A 17,800-nucleotide genomic window follows, 5' to 3' on the forward strand; every position below is an offset into this window, starting at 1 on the left:
CTAATAAAATACAAAATTTCAAGATGTAAACAAAGCACGTGCAAGACAAGAAAGCATAAAATCAATTGAAAAGACTACACATAATTTGCCTAAAATAATTAAACAAGAATAATTAATATACAACGTAATAAATACCAGTGCTTGGTAAAATACATGTACTTGTGGTAAGGTACAAAGTAAATTAGAGGCTATGTAATTTAAGTAAAGTAGTAAGTACAGCGGGCGCAATGTACTTCAAGTAAAGCACTGTAAAGACAATATACATTCGAAGTAAAGTACAAAAACTTTCTATCACAATCTTTCATGTTGCTCTTTTATTCAATTATACAGTGTATATTTTTTTCTAAAACTGCTATCTATTGCCTCAGAGGTAATCGGGGCTGCATCAATTATTTTCGGAAATGGCAGCGAATACTGAATAGTCAAATGGCCAGTAGTTGTTTTACGCTCGCTGACGCCCTATTTAACACAATCAATTACTTATACGGCACTTATTTGTATCAGTCTTATACCCGTCCTTACTTCTTTTGCAGAAATGGCCAGATGAAAACTCGAAAGATGATAGGGCGTTCTCACGTAATGATACGTCCTTTTTCCTTTTTTTTTTTTTTTGGTTAGAGGTTGGTGAACTTTTATATTCTACCTCATAATGTTTGTATAGCACTGGGAAAGCCAAGCACGCTTATTGAATGAGCTTAATTTCACCGAGCCACCCCCGGTACAAACAGAGCGATGGGTTGTCTGCTTGTGCTTTTGGTGAGAGTAGAATATCCCTCCTGCTATTTCTTCACAGTTGACAAAGCATCATTTTTTACACAAATTTAACAACACCAAATTTAAGAAATGTACTTTGACGTCAGGTAATGTACTCTCCCAGAAAGTACCAGAAACAAAAATTATGGAAAGTGCAAGTGCATACTCAGAGAATGTACATGAAGCGAAATACAAGTTCTCTAAACCTACTTGAAGTAGTACTGTCACTAGGATGTACTGAAGTAGCCAACACTGGTAAATACATGTAGTTACATTTCAAATGTAGCAATAAAAAAAACCAATTGACATATCGAACGCAGGTATATAAAATATATTTCACATTTCTTCTGTTGTTTTTATTAATATAGTTAAATTTGAGCCCTTCATTTTATAGTCAGTCGATGTTGTTTCCGACACAGCATTCTGTTCTCCTTTGCTGCTCACTGCTCATTAGGACGTAACGCGCTTATTGAGACAGTCCGTGAATCACGTATTTATTTATTTATTTATTCACCCTCAAAATCGGAAGGCATTACAGAGGGGCGTGGGAAATACAAAGAAGTGAGCACAGTCAAAATAAGAACAGTCATATATCAGAAAAATAAAAAAGTTAGATAGAGCATATTTAAAAATGCACAGGTCATCAATGGTGGCAATGTCATGAGGAAGGTGGTTTCATTCTACAAAAGTGCGCAGAATGAATGAGTTAAAAAATGCATTAGTGTTGCATGGAAAGACACCCACTTTGTTCTTATGATCTAAACGACGGCAAATACAATATGGAGCGGTTAGTAGATTGTGACGCATGGCCGGATTATGATAAATTTTGTGAAAAAGGAACCAGACGAGAATATTGTCTACATAAAGCAAGGGTGGGTAAGGATAACGATAGTTTCATGGCGGTTACACTTGAAGTACGGTGGTAGTAGGAAAGTGCGAAACGTGCGGATTTGTTCTTGACGTCCTCCGATGAATGAACGAGGTATTCCATGCCGGGGTCCCAAACGGAGGCTGCGTATTCCAGCTTCCATCTAAGAAGTGATTTATAAAAAAGAAGCTCGAGAGATGACGGCACAAAAATAAAATTATTTCTTAAAAAGGAAAAAAATTTGTTTCCCTTATGTGTGATTGTCTGTAATCAAGAACTCATTCGTACCAGCCTCTTGTTTGGCAGTGATGCTTGACATTTCCTTTAAAACCCTCGACAAGCAAGATAAAAAACAAAAATGTTCCGAAAGTTGAAGTGAGGGCCAAACGCAAACATGGTTTTAATTCGTAATGTTAGTCTGACACTGGCTTGATCACCTTTTTTCTTTGTGACCCTTATCAGCGTTTACTTTATTTAGCGAAGAAAAGTAGACACCTTGTATCCTGATTACCCGATAATAAATGATATAACCATGTTTACGTCCTTTCTTGTATTTAATTTGATAACTGTGCATTCGAACCACCACAGACGCAAACACCAAAATCGTTGCTGAAGGAAATTCGGTGTTGGGCACTTTCGTGCCTGTCATGGCACGAAATGTTAAGCATATGTTAAGAACCGCTATTCTTAACATATGGGAGAAGATTGTGATCACGTTTGTTTTGAATTTGTCTCGGCTAACAGGAAGGAAGGTTAAAGGGATGGTGAAGCGAGCATTTCAGTGTCTATAATAAGCGGTGCACTATCTTTCCATGAGTCAGCAACCGCTGGCGTGCGCGAGCACACGCAACGAAATTAACGTCATCATATCCCACATTCGAGCTTATTAAGCGTGAGTGGGGAATACGATCACGTCCATTTCGTTGCGTGTGCTCGCGCACACCAGGGGCTGCTGACTCATGCAAAAATAGTGCTCCGCTTATTATGAATACTGAAATGTTCGGTTCGTCATCCCTTTAAAGATCGTATGGTTAGAAAGAAATGCCAATTGTATTGGAGGAAAATGGAAACCCGGTAAACAGTGAGGAAGCTTCAAAGAAAGTTCTTGGATAATAACATTGCACACGCATGAGCGAAAAAAAACAAAGCTAGTGCAAGCTGGAAACAAATAACTACTCCAAAGAAAGTAGTGAACGAATAAGATAGAAAAAATTACGCAAAGAAACTATGCAGCATTTTATAAAATGGCGTGACGCCGATGACAAGCTGATGGAACCTTTATTATGTTTGTTCTTTCCGAATAAAGAACAGTTGGGAGTGCGCCTTGTGTTGTCTTACTTCTACGTATCTGTTGTTTTCGGCGCTTTTATATTTTTTAAACCATGAACCAAATAGCCTAATAAACCACCTTACCGCATGACGCCGACTCGGGCTATTTCAAACTTGCTCACCACCACGCGGTCTACAAAATACCTGTCACATCTTTCCCATAATGCTAACGGTGTAGACCCTTTTCGAAATACTCCCTACATACCCACTGTTCGCAGCCGTGGAACGCCTGCTTAATGGCGGACTAAAACCGCAACGTCACGGCAAACATTATGCCTTTGTTTGGATTAGAAGAGAAAAAAAACACCCACAAAAAAAAGGTGATGTGCGCAGTGACGTTGCACTTTCGTCGCTGTTTTTGTTTGACTCGTCCGCTCCTAGCGTTGGCCGCGCAACGACGTTCGCTTCGCTATCTTTTTAAATGACTTGCACGTTCCACGATGTCAGTTGCTCCGCCATTGGAGGGGTTCCGACCTTTTAATAACCGGCACGCGAATTCGGAAGGGGTCTGTAGAAATTTCTGGGATCTACAGGGTTTGTCTAAAAGTTACTTAGATGCAGAAAATAATAAAACCAAAGGAAAAAATAAACCGGTCTGGCTTATCTGACAATGAGCAGGAGGCTTGGCGTGCTCACTGTCACTTCAACGTCTGGGTTTTGCAGTCAATCTATTTTCGGGCGTCCGGTTTCACTGTACGTGCAGCTTGCACTGTAACAAATCCAATGACGATCTCTACAGGTGTCTAAACAAGCTGAATATGCGAAAACCGTTAAGATCGGAAATTGCTTTCTTCGATGTCACACTTACCGCCGAATTCAGAAACCTCACTCAAACTACACTCAAACTGAAGGGCCCCTCCACTTCCTCGATGAAGGCACGAGGGCCGGCGCTGGCCAATCGCGACGGGGGATCCGTCCTCGCGATTGGCCAGCGCCGGCCCTCGCGCCTTCCTCGAGGAAGTGGAGGGGCCCTTCAGTTTGAGTGTAGTTTGAGTGACGTTTCTGAATTCGGCGGTTAGTCTAAGGAAAGTTTGTGTACTGTCATGTACAGCGCGTCCCCGTAAAAGTAAACCAAGTAGTTTTTTCGTGTTTTTGTTTAACGCAAAAATAAACTACTTATCGCCGAACGCTTTTTCTCCACCCAAATGTAGCTCCAGGGGTTCAAACCAGATACCGAAGCTTGAAATATAACCGTTACCTCATTCGAAAATTGTAAATATATATATATTTTTTTTTTAATTTCTACGGTAAGACGAGGCCCGCTCTTGGTAACTGGCGCCCCTACAGCTCCGTGTATTCGAGGGCTCCGTCGGCTTCCATTTTTCCTGTAAAAATTAAAAGAAAATATATATTTATAACTTTTGATTAACGTAACAGTAAATTCTAACATTCTGTGATCTGGTTTGGACCGCTAGCGCTACGTTTGAGCGAATACTGAGCGCTTAGCGACGCGTAGATTATTTTTGCAGAGAAACAAAACAGAAACAGTAATTATAATTCGGACAGCCACTACAGTGTCGGAGCGCAGATTGCCTTTGCAAATCAAAAGGCTTTTCGGCCTCGTCACACCGCGCTTGCTCTGTAGATCGCCGTGATTTGCTCTTCCGAGTCCTCTGCGGGTAAGTTGACCTGTGGGCACTACTATACGATCAATGAAATGTTGCCCGTATCACAGTATACGGTGGGCGAAGCTACGGCAAACTACTGGGTGTCCCAAGGAGCGGCCAGGCTCTTTAAATCGACTGCAAAATTCGGTTTCTTAACCTATCGCGCTACGACTTTGTGCAGCGTTGCCCACAGATGGTGCTTTTAGTGCAAAATTTGCAAAGAGTGAGTTTACCGGAGGAAAAAGTAAAGAAAGGAAAAGGCTTAGCTCCTATGGAAATGCGGCGAAGCTACCGGTCTTCAAACAATACGGCGCCGTTTCGTACGGGAGACAAGAGATGGCGCGCAAGCGGTCGCGATGCACCCTGCGCCAACGAACAAGCATACAGCGCCAATTGTCGTTTGCAGACAATTTTTTCGACTCAAAAGCGGAGCGCGTTCCGATGGCGGCGACAGTCGCAGGAACAAAAAACAGGCGCGGTAACAACAATGAACTGCAAAGCAGACAACATCAGTACCCCGAAAAAAACAGTCAAAATATCCCAACGAATCATTTTTAATCGATTATGTGTCCATTTAATATGTTTTATTAGTAAGGATGATAAAAATTTGAATAGGCAACTGATATCAGAAAAACTCGCACCGCTTTTGAGTTGGAAAGATCGTCTGCTAAAGTTGCCGGCTCTGGGCGCCCTATGCTCGTTCGTTGGCGCAGTTGGCGTCGCGACCGCTTGCGCCATCTCTTGTCTCCCGTGCGAAATGGCGCCGTATTGTTTGAAGACCGGTGGCTTCGCTACCTTTCCATAGGAGCTAAGCCTTTTTCTTTCTTTACTTCTTCCTCGGGTAAGTTCGATTCTTGCAAATTTTACAAAAAAAAGCACCATCTGTGGACAACGCTGCACAAAGTCGTAGCGCTTTAGGTTAAGAAACCGAAATTTGCGGTCGATTTAAAGAGCCTGGCCTCTCCTTGAATCACCCTGTAGATATGGGCCAGGCGAAAAGCCGGGTTCAGAGTCCGATCCCGGTCTGCGGCGACCGTAAATAGGTTTTGAGTCGCCGCAGACAAGAAAATGGCCTCTCTGAGGTGTATGAAGTGACTGGTATGGTCAACGCAATTTTATTTAACTTCGCCATTTCCGGCAGAAGATTTCTCAGGTGCTGACCCTTGTCACCCGAAAATATCTGCGCTACGCCGTGGAATGTCTATAGGGGTGCAGAGTTGCGCTGCTTTACAGTATCTATCAGCATGTCTCTGCGTAGCAACAGGCGTCCTTGTTCTAGATCGTCAACGTCGAATTTCGTGACATACTTGATACCTTCATTTCTTATGGCAAACTCCTTGATTTGTGCAATATGTTGCCACACGCCAGGCGGATACCTGTGCCTTACTGACAACAGCACGGTGTCATGCACTTTGTAGTACCGCCGGCGGTACATGTCCATCGCCGATGGATATACTTTAGCAGCAAAACCTTCCTCATGACGGCTCGGGGCCTTGTTTTTGCCTGAGAACTGTAACAAAGGGATCCTCAACGTCCACCTTGTCAGCCTTTTCCAATGCTTCCTTTTCAAAAGCGGGAAAAGGTCTGCCGCAGCATAGTGATGCTTTCGTTGACGGCTTTCACCATTGTCTCCGCTGTGTAAGGTCAGAGTGTCCTTTTCTGCAAGGCGGTGTTTACAGTTTCCATCGGTGAAAATACCATCGTAAGAAGCTTGTGTACGAAAAATGAGTCAAACTTGGAGAGAATCTTTAGAAGACCGCTCGCTTCTGCTGCAGCCTCATTTCCCTCTTCAGATTCAGTCTCCCGCAGAAATGTGATAACACTCATAACTTAAAATAACTCGCCGCAGAAAAGCGGCCTGTATCGTCCACCCTGTGGGACAACATTTTCACAAGTTCAAATCCTCCTCCCTCTGAAGTTTCTGAAAAAAAAAAGCCACGCGCTTTAGAGAGGGTCACCAAGTTTATCAGTATGATCACAAAGTACAAAAATCCACAGCACATGTTCACTTTTTGGCTGACGTCCTGCAAGACCAAGTCGCGAGGACATGCGCAGGGCAGTGTACATACAGCGCCCGTGGCTCTTCTTCTTGCACGAGAGCTTGTACTCCTCTATGTTTACCTCCCATGTTTGCTGCTCCGTCATGGCACGTGGGATAAGCATGCTGACGGCATGATACCTAAACAAATGTCCGCTTTCGTGACCCTATAATTTAGCTGTCATTGCAGTTATGATCAGCGAATTCTGTGGTTCAAGCGCACTGACCATAATGAATTGTTTCAACATTTGGTTAAACAAAATGGGTCTTACGAAACGTATTATGTCGTCTACTTCCGTAGGCTGCAGATTCGCTAGAGGTGCAACTGCCGTCTTTCGAAACTACTTCAAATGGCTTTCAAACTAATTTCTAGCACTAGCTTTTATTGTACGTCACACGCAAGGTATCCGAACAGGGCTGCGCGAATAGTTAAAAATATTTATCCACTCACCAGCTCTGGTCACTTAGTGACCAGAGCTGGTGAGGGGATATATTTTTTTTTTATACACTGGGCTGCAGCTATCGATATGTACGGAGCACCAGGGCGCATAGATGAGACTAATGAGGTGCACCCAGAGGTTCCGGAAGCGATGGTACTTGCTTTTACAACGAGGTCGGGAGAAGGGGGGGGGGGGAGGGGGGGGGGGGAGGGGGAGCCCGGCATCACCGGGGAGGGGCTCTGCCCCCGCCCCCCGTAGTCGGCGCTTATGACTATCGTCCATAATCACCGAGTTTCTGTGCGAGGCCGATCAAAACACAGCGACAGGTGAACCTTTACGTGGTTTATCCTCCTCAGACCTGGTGCCAATTACGCATATCGATTTTAATGAACAAGTGATACCTGGAGACATTGTGATTAGAAGAATTGAACAAAAAAAGAATTACAACCGTAAGCCCAGTAGTTTTTACGCAGGAACATGTGTATTGTAATGCACATTGGGTCTCAATATACAAAAAGTTTGACGTTCCACAGGCTGCTTGCTGTATTTATTTCAACTTACTACAACATGGAACTAAGTGCTTACATAGTATGAAATTGCTTGTAACAGTTTCGAGTTGCGGTTATACAAAGAAAAACGTTGCATGTGGAGCATCTGAATTTTGTGCGCTGTGAGCAGCCTGGATTGCGGCACCTTGATGAAGAGACTTGATTGACGAGCTCAGGTAGATGCTTTGCTTGTGCCATTCTCCGAGGTTCAGGAGGTAGTGGCACAACCTGTGTCTTCGAGAGCTTGAGTGGAGGCTCATCTAGAAGGTCTTCATCCGTTCGCTCTACTGAGAGCAGCTGGTAGTGCGCAAGCGCCATCTTGAATTCTAGCAGCCCGAGGATATCTTTTTTTTTTTGTCGCTTCAAAAGCAGCGAGTCATCCTTGTACTGTAGCCATGCATTAACGGCTGCCAAGTCGATGATAAACAACATTGTCCTCACGGTCCACTTCTTGGTCCTTTGAGTTGTTGGATACAAACTCAGCATCCTGTCGGACAGGTCCACGGCACCCATGTTTTTGTTATACTCTTCAACAATGGCAGGCCGAGGAACATCGTGGTACGCCTTATCTTTTTTGGACCATCTTCGGCAACTGCCAATTGGGTCCTTGCCAATGTGCGTGGAGGCGAGTGTGATTACCTTTGTGTCAACCCACCTAACCAAGCAGACACCTGCCACATTGTTCACTACCTGCACTCTAGAACCCCTTCCTTTCTTGGATATGGACTTGTCGTCCTCAATGCTTGTTGTTCTAGGGAGCCTGTTTTTCATGATCGTTCCAGTCCCGCGCAGGTTCTTTGCTCTGAGTGCTTCTAGCAACGGGAGGGTAGTGAAGTAACGGTCAAGGAAAAGGGATGTTCCCGGCGGCAAAGTGTGTGCTAGTCGTAGCACGACGCTGGGTCCCACTCCAAGGCCTTGAGTGCTTTCATTTTTCATAGATTGCTTGCCTTAATAGACGTCAAAGTCAAGTACCATGCCATTTGGGGTTGCGAGCACGAAGTTCTTTAGGCTGGTAGGATGCGGCTTCCCTGGCACGTATTGTTTCAGGTCTGTGACACCCGTGAAGGGAATAATTTGCTCGTCTATGCTTGCAGATGGCATCCTTGGTAGCTTGCGGCACGCTGACTGCCCTTCATTCAGCAATGGCCGCACCTTCCAAAGCCGATCACTTCTTCTTTGTTTGTCGGAGAACTCCAAATCGTTTACCGCCTTGAGGTTGCTCCTCAGTGTGAAAAACCTGTCTCTGGTGATCACATCAGCAATTGAAGGAACCCTTGTTCCCGCTGCCCAGTAGAGCCGCATTTGGGGGAAGCCTAACCAGCTAATCATGAACGTCGCACCGACGAAGTGCGCCATTTCGGCACGTGAGCTGTTGAGAAGCTTCCCGTTCCTTTGGTGATATGCAATGGCTGTCTTCTCTCGCAGGTTTTCAAGAGTGCTTTCTGATATGTACTGACTGAAATAATCACTCGGCCTCCACTTTTCACGTTGCTCATGGTAGGTGCTAGGCTGGTTTGGCATCTCGGAATCCTCCGAGTGGAATGTTGTATCGCGCCGCCAGAGTGGCCCTCGGCTGTCCCTTTTAGGTGCAGGTGGCTCTGCTTCTTCTTCGCTAGAAGAATCTGCGCACGGAAAAAAAAATGTTTGTCAATATATATTTTTTTTTGGAATTCAGAAATGCGGTTTGATAAACTTACCATCATCAGGAGGATTCAGTGCCGCGCCAGAAACAACTACTGTTGGATCTTCCGCTTCGTCATTATACAGCTCAAGGTCAAATGAATCTTGACGCGCCATAGCTTCGAGGATTTGTTCCGCAGTCTCTTCACGCATTTTTGTAAAATTAGAAAACAAAAAGAATTTGCAACTTGTTTAGGGAAGGGTGAAAAAACACCTGAAAACAGGGACGGGAACGACTTCAAAAGGGGAGAGCGTGCTTTAAAAAATATTACAGATTGTAAAAAAAAAAGGAATGACGATATTTTCGGCTAGGTGGCGCAAGCTGCCACCTGCTTCGAACGGTACAGCCATTATAGTTCATCCATCTATCAGCTCCGTCAAGCTGACCTCGATTCGCGTCGATACGCACAGCACGTCGCATTGAGACCGAGTGTACATTCTACTGCACACTGGCCGAAAGTAGCCTCTAATAAAGAATTTAATGGAAACCAAGACGACATCTAGCCCTCATTTTATCCTTGCAGTCATCAGGAACTACCTTTATGTCATGGTTGTCATCAAGTTTTTCATTTGAGGCTAAAAAGAAGCACTTACTTGGACGCCGTGAGTAGAACGACGAACACGGCAAAGTGTCCATTTTGAAAACTTCTCGGCGGTGCCTTGTGGACATGTTACTTGATAAACAGCTTTTTAGGTGGCAGCACAGGTTGTACACTGTGATTGTCACTCGGTTTCGGTTTGTAAAAAGAACTTCGTACCTTTTAAATGCAGTCAGTACGACTGTGCATTTTAATGTACGCGGTGTCTTACAAGGATATATATCCCAAACGAAAGAAATACGCTCCAAGACAATTTTTGAGAAAAATCCTGAGTTGGTACTGAAATCCGAACGTGATATTCGTCTTGTCTTGAGCACTCAGTCCGCAATCCGGAAATACGTCATACCTTGCTCTTTTGACTCCTCACGCACCGTCTCCGGACTAGGTTCACGCGAGCTTGATTACGAGAACTCGGAGTTGCGTGTACCGAAATTAGTTTTTTGCCGTGTAGTGGAAGAAACGCTGGCCCCTCGACTCCTAAAACCGCTACTGAAGGCGTCCATAGGGAGACCAGCTGAGCCCCCAACCCATTGGGTCTCCCGTTTTAAAACTCTTTGTTATCTGCGAGGTAAAATCAAAACCAGTTTGACTGACCCGAGGCTCACACTATCTTGTGAGCAAGGTATGGTCTTCCAACTTCCTTAATTGAATCAGGAGATATTGGGACAACCACTACCACGTCGAAATTGTTTAAGATCTATCACTTTGTTAAAGCCCCTATACTTGGTTTTCGAACATGAAAGGTCATTTCAAAAGGTTTCAACCCATATTTGTTGTGAAATGCTACGAAAGCCTCATGTCACGCCACTGCGCAGCTATCTGAATCGACAAAGGCCTGGGTAGAGAAACCTATAACCTTTTTCAAACAGCTTGCATGTGTCGGGATTACTTGACAGTCTGAGAAAACAAGGAGAATATCGCAATGTGTTGCGCAGTAAGTTAGATAAATTTTAACTTATCGACCTTGGCTTTTGCTTAATTTTTTTCAGAGATCAGGACCAATTCTAAAAGATATATTTTAAGTAAAATGTCATGAAGTATTAGAAAGCGCCAATATATATGAACAGAATTACAGATCGGCTTGATACCGACTTCTTGAGTGAAGGTGCAGAAAATTAGACTAGGAGATTAAGAGCTTTCTGGATTTTTGCAGACAGATACAAATCTGGGATAAGTTGACTAAATTATACAACTTGCCTGAGTTAAAAAGAGGCAAGAAAAATGATTGAAAAATTCAGCCTACTTTAGAGTTTTTTATGTAGTCCCTTATATTTTACATTTAGGTAACTTGGCCCTTCGTTTTGTACGTCGGTAATAAAGAAATAACCCTTAGAGGGATCCCGACTTTCATTTTAAAGCGATGACTTTATTGGAGCCATCTACGGACTTTGCTTGGGGGAGGGGGCTCGTGTTGGTGTTTGTCGCACCGTAGACGATCGGAGAGAGTGTAAACTACGAAGCGCAGGCACAGTTATTGGTTTGACGTCATAGCGCGTGCGGCCAATGGCATTGCGCCGCGCGGAGTTGGGGCTGAAGAAGGGCGGTGCACGCGATGCGCTAAGAATCTCCATTTGCCTCTCCCACCCCTCCGCTAGGTAGGAACGCGGGCTGCGCAATAGGAACTACGTATTTGTTCTATCGCGTCTTCAAAGCATTGGACAAAATGTCTAAGCCAGACAGTCTTATTTATTTATTTTTTTCTACAGAAAGCCTAAAGATTCTTGGTGGTTTAACAAGGGATCGAGTGCCTCTAACTCCAGATAGCTCCAGGGATATCTCACGATAAATAAACGTGTTCCATGTATACTCCTCTGATTAGTCGTCCAGATCTTTCGTCATGGCGAAATGCATGGTGGGATGAATGTGAACCCGTCCGAAAAAACTATATGTCATCCAGTGTTATCACGTTTTTGTTTTTTTTTATGTTCAAATCTGTTGCTTTTGTTTTCTATATTTTCAGAAAGTTAATATGCCCCCTCCTATCAGGTTCTCCCATGGCATCAAGAAAATCGCTAACAAGTTCAACATCGACGTCGTATTCTCTGCACTTAATAAGCTTGCCAACTTGTGAAAACAAGTCAACTCGCCTAATTCCCACCGTACAGTAAGCTGTACCAAACAACATCGGAGCAGCTTCGTTGAGTGCGCCGAGGAAGTCGTGTAATCATTTCCCCTGTCGTGCGGGAAAGTGTACATAGGGCAGACCGGACGATGCCTTAATGATAGGCTCCGGGAACACAACAACAGCTCCAGAGCCAACTCAGGGCATCTAGGCATACACTGCCGGGATTGTGGGTGCGACGTTCACCTGCCATCCTGTACAATTTTACGTAGGAATAGTAACCAATTAACTATAGAAATTTTCGAAGCTGAACATATTGTTAGGAATTATAAAATCTGTATTAGTGCACCATCTTTACACCTGACAGAAAAAGAGAAAACAAATCTGGGCGTCTAGGAGATCGGTGCGCGTGATTCTGGAAATTCGGTAGTGCAAGAGGTAGAAGGAGACACAGTATATATAAAAACGAGTTGTTAGTCAGCGCGGTTTGTTTGAATTTTGCTTTATTTTTCGTGTGTAAGGAGTGAGTGTTATTTGCTATAGGGAGTATTCACTGGGCGCCATATTTGTGGGTAATGTTTAGAGCGCATTCTCAGAACGAGCTCACATCAATAGGCTGCTAAGACCGGAACTCTTAGTGGTGCGGAATGCACGTTGCAAAAGAACTGTGGAAGCTCGCCATCAGCACGCGCTGAGTATTCGCGCACACAGCTATGGCCACCAGTGAATACTCACAATAGTGCGCTGTAGTGTGTGTAAAAATGAGCAACCAACTCGCCCAAGCTGCTACGTTAACAGTATGCTTTTATTATAGCCAGCTACAACACATACATTCCTTATTTGTGGCAAAAAAAAATACTTTTCCTAAAAAAATAAAGCTTAGCGGGGTCTAGCGAAAAACGCCGTAGTCAGGACGCCTCGCAACCATCGCTTTGTCCGCTCAGAATTTTTGTTTCAAGCAAATGATGCAACATGTTTTTCTACATTCTTGTTGCCTGGCCTAAGAAGAGTTGTACCCCAGAGTTTTAATAAAATCGAAACTGGGCTTTTTTTTTTTTTTTTTTTTTCAATGAGTATTTTTTTTAATATGTTTCTGCAATATATTTTTTCTATGTTTCTATTTTTATTGGAAGTTCGTACTTTGCAGGTAGAATTTAGATGCCCTGGCCTATATTATGTATAGTTTTCAGAGTCGCTATGTCAATACATATTGAGGTAGAAGGCCTGAAATTTAGTGTATTTGTTGCGCCCAATGATATCTACTATAGGGGGCTGGATTGCGCTAAGCTGCTGTCCGAGCCTGGTGCAAGTGAAGCCACCGGAAGTTCGATGCTTGTCCCTGAAGTCTGGCGTGCGCTGGGCTTCCTAGTGCACTCAGTCGATATTTTGGACCATGCTTGTTTGTGTCTGCGATTAGGTAAAAACCAGGACTCCTGTCCTGGATTAAATACCAATAATGAGGCATTTGAGCTTGGAACATATGCACACTCGATCAACTAGAACCACAAAATGTTTACATTGAATGGCTTTTCCTGATACTCCTCGGGTCTGCATGCGCTCTTACTGCGAAACAAACAAGCTGAGGTGACAAGCGAAAATCCAGCGCCCTCGACGCTTTTCGAACCAGCACTCGGGAAGGTCATAAAGCCTGCCAAGCGCTCACTTCCGGGACAAGCCGCTTACTTCAGGTGGCTTCATACCTGTTTGCTCAAAGCGCCATCCAGCCCGCTCTAGTGGAGATCAGTGGTTGCGCCTGGTCTAAAGTTTTGAATTTTTTATATATATCTTAATTCATAAAGGACATAATATTTGCATGCAGTTGACTAAAACTGTGGTGTACTACATGAAACAGGAAATATTTTTGGCCTACCAATCTTTGACTGCCTTCCACCGGACCGCAAATGTGGCAATTAATGCAGTCCGCGGTGGAAGCAGAGCCGTCGCGCAATCATGAAACATTTTTTTTTTCTCGTAGTGAAAGCGCGTTTTCGAGAAAAAAAGTTCAGTTTCGTACGATTCATTTGCGTGCAGATTACATATAAATCAACCAGAAAAAATAAAAATGTTGAGTTGACCTGCAGGTTCGATCTCTCGTGTAATCACCCAAAAAGGTATATTTGTACTCTTTACATTTTGCTGTGGCAATCGTTTTCTAATATTAGCACATTACTTGTTGAATTTTAGCTAGAGTAGCAGACGATCACAACCGAATGCAAAAATGAATCGGGCGTCGACATCGCGAACCATATCTCTAACGCAAACACCTAAAATGACTGTGGATGAACAAATGGAATTAATTAGAGTAGTTGGAAAACGGAAACAACAAATTTTAGACAAATTCAGCAACACACTTACCTGGCGAACGAAGAGACGGTCAAGAGGCGTGGCGGAAGTTGGTAAAGAAAACCAGAGTCATGTATGCGCTCTTCCGAGGTTATGAATAACGAACTGGTGAGTCAGAACTACCCACCAAATACTTTTATAGAGCTCATAGGGCCTTGTCTACATTCTCAGTGGGAATGCAGTCAAATACAAGAAAAAAAAACAGAGTTTTTGGCGCGATTTGAACCTGGAACTTCTACGCCGCGACGTCAAGTGCCGGCGCTCTAACCTCTCGCCCACAGCAGGAGGCGCGAGCCGCCGGCGCTGGCGGAGGTATATAAATATTCTCCCACCGCTTTCATCTCGAGTGGTTTTTTTCTTTATTTTGGCTCATATTTACCCTCCCTTGCCGTAACTTCACCTGCCACTCCTACAGCATGAAGGGGCGGTAAAGTGGACTCCAGTTGAAAGTCCCTGCAGTCAGTTTCTGCGAGCGAAATTAGGCTTTTGTGCTTGAAGCGATACCGATTTCACCGCCATTAGGCAGGGACGCTAGGTACTTCCTTGTCTCTATGGTCTATTTTTAGGTCACGTGACCTAAAAATCCCTCTTGGCCGCAGGCGCGGCCGCGGCCGCAAGATGAGCAAACCGCCCCAGGGGCTGCTGACTCATGAAAAGATAGTGGGTCGCTCATTATGGACACTGAAATGTTCGGTTCACCATCCCTTTAAAGTACAGTGCGCTGCAATATGAAAGAGCCACTGGGAGCGCGTGGCCGAGGCGGTGGCTGGCAGGGGCGCAGCGAGCGATCCGGGCAATTCCATTCTGCTCCGAGAAGAGGACGCTCACTCGGGGATCAGCTAAAGCGCAACGCGCTTATCAGTCTGTGCTGAGCCCCGAGTGGGCGTCCTCCCCTCAAAGAAGAATGGAATTGCCCGGAGCGCTCGCGGCGCCCCCGCCAGCCACCACTTCGGCCACGCGCTCCCAGTGGGTCTTTCATATTGCACCGCACTGTACGTTGTGTTTAGAACCAAATGCCAACTCTATTGGAGGAAAGTTGAAACCCAGTAAACAATGAGGCAGCTGCACACGCATGAGCGAAAAAAAGCAAGTGCAAGCTGGGAAAAATAACTACTCGAAAGAAAGTGGTGGACGAATAAAATAGAACAAATCATGGAACAAAACTATGCAGCGCTTTATAAAATGGCATGACGCCGATGACAAGCCGATGGAGCTTTTATTATGTTTGTTATTTCCGAATAAACAACAGTTGCGAGTGCGCCTTGTGTTGTCTTACTTCTTCGTCCCTGTTGTTTTCGGCGCTTTATATATTTATTAAAACCATGAAACAACTAGCCCAATTAACCACCTTACCGCATGACGCCAACACAGGCTATTTCAAACTTGTTCACACCACGCGGTCTACAAAGTACCCGTTATATCTTTCCCATAGGCTAGCGGTATAGACCCCTTTCAAAATACCACCCTCTGTTGGCATCCGTGGAATGCCTGCACAATGGCGGACTAAAACCGCAATGTCACGGCACACTCTATACGTTTGTTTGGAGTAGAAGAGAGAAAAAAAAACACCCCATAAAAAGGTGATGTCCGCAATTACGTTGCACTTTCTTCGCTGTTTTTGATTGGCTCGTCGGCTCCTCGCGTTGGCCGCACACCGACGCTCGCTTCGCTATCTTATTTAATGACTTGCAGGTTCCACGATGCCAGTTGTTCCGCCATTGGGCAGGGGTTCCGACCTTCTAATAACCGGCATGCAAATTCGGAAGGGGTCTGTAGAAATTGCTGGGATCTACAGGGTTTGTCCAAGAGCTACTTAAATACAGAAAATAGTAAAACCAAAGGAAAAAAATGACCCCATCTCCATGTGGTGAATGATGTTGATTGGGGCGAAGCTCTGATGGTACTGATGACACTGATTTTATTGTTCATAGGTATTGCTGCAGGTGTTGATTTTTTTTTTTATTGCTCACAGTTCCGGGTTGCGTTTCGACTTCAATATTACTGCTTTAGGGTCGGTGAAATACAGAGCCAGTGGTTTTCCTAGCGGATCAGCTTGGATCCGCTAGAAGCCGTGGGAACGCATCTCCACCGCTTAAGTTAACGGTCCATGTCAGAAAGAGAATATGTGGTATGGAACGTGGTTATATGCGCATTTAAGCATTTGACCACAGCGCCCTCTTGTCGATAAACTTTGAGCCAATGCATGCAAAGTTTAACGCGATTAAATACGGATTTGACCGCAGCGCCATCTCGGGTATAGACGTTGAGCGGCTACATGTAACGTTTCATCCATGACAGAAACCCCAGCTCTTGAGTTACTACCATATGTCAGAGCCCCCTACTCGTCCCGCAGTCGCGGTCGAGTGGTTAAGGCGATGGACTAGAAATCCATTGGGGCCTCCCCGCAAAGGTTCGAATCCTGTCAACTGCGCAAACTTATTTTTCTTCTTTTTCAGCGAGCACGGACGCCGGCCGGGCGGCCGGACGGACGGACGGACAAGGCTAGAATCTAAGGAGCTTCGCCCCTAAAAATAAACTGGTCTGGCTTATCTGACAATGAGCCTGAGGCTTGGCGTGCTCACTGTCACCTCAACGACTAGGTTTTGCAGTCAATCCATTTTTGGGCTTCCTGCTTCACTGTACGTGCTTCGTGCACTATAACATATCCAATGACGATTTGTAGAGGTGTCTAAACAAGCTGAAAACACGAAAATCGTTAAGATCGGAAACTGTTTTCTGTCACTGTCACACTTAGTTTAAAGTAAGTTTCTGAATTGTCATGTATAGCACGTCCACCTAAAAAAATTAAATAAACGTTTTTTGTTTGTTTTTTTCTTTTTTTTTACCGCAAAAAAAAACTACTTACCGCCGAAAACTCATTCTCCACCCAAATGTAGTGCTAGCGGCCCAAATTAGCTACCGAAGTTCGAGATATAACCGTTACCTCACTCAAAAGTTATAAATACTTTTGTTTTCTAATTTCAACTGGCGCCCTACAGCTCCGTGTGTTCAAGGGCTCCGTCGGCTCCTATTTTCCCTGAAAAAAAAAAAGATATATATATATATATTTGATATATATATATATATATATATATAGTATTATATATATATATATATATATATATATATATACATATATATATATATATATATATATATATATATATATATATATATATATATATAACTTTTGAGCAAGGTAACGGTAAATTCTAATATTCTGTGATCTGGTTTGAACCGCTAGCGCTACATTTGGGCGAAGACAGCGTTCAGCGACGCGTAGATTATTTTCTCAAGGAAACAGAGCAGAAAGAGTAATTATTTTTCGGACAGCCAGTGCAGGGTTGTCGCAGCGCAGAGTGCCTTTGCAAATCAAAACGCTTTTCGACCTCGTCATTCACCGAGCTTGCCCTGTTGATCGCCGTGATTCGCTCTACCGAGTGCTCTGCGGGAAAGCTGACCTAGGGCCACTACTCTAGGATCGATGAAATGTTGCCCGTATTACAGTATACGGTGGGCGAAGCTACCGCAAA

The 17,800-nt window shown here is 44.2% G+C and overlaps 1 pseudogene; it reads right to left on the bottom strand.

Annotated features, from left to right (window-relative positions):
• Positions 1-5,758: 5,758 nt before the first annotated feature.
• On the bottom strand, positions 5,759-9,104 carry LOC115317371 (annotated as a pseudogene).
• Between the last annotated feature and the right edge of the window lie 8,696 nt (positions 9,105-17,800).

Source organism: Ixodes scapularis, unplaced genomic scaffold (genome assembly GCF_016920785.2).
Source record: "Ixodes scapularis isolate PalLabHiFi unplaced genomic scaffold, ASM1692078v2 PGA_scaffold3__209_contigs__length_174095766, whole genome shotgun sequence".
Classification (NCBI taxonomy): Eukaryota; Metazoa; Arthropoda; class Arachnida; order Ixodida; family Ixodidae; genus Ixodes; species Ixodes scapularis.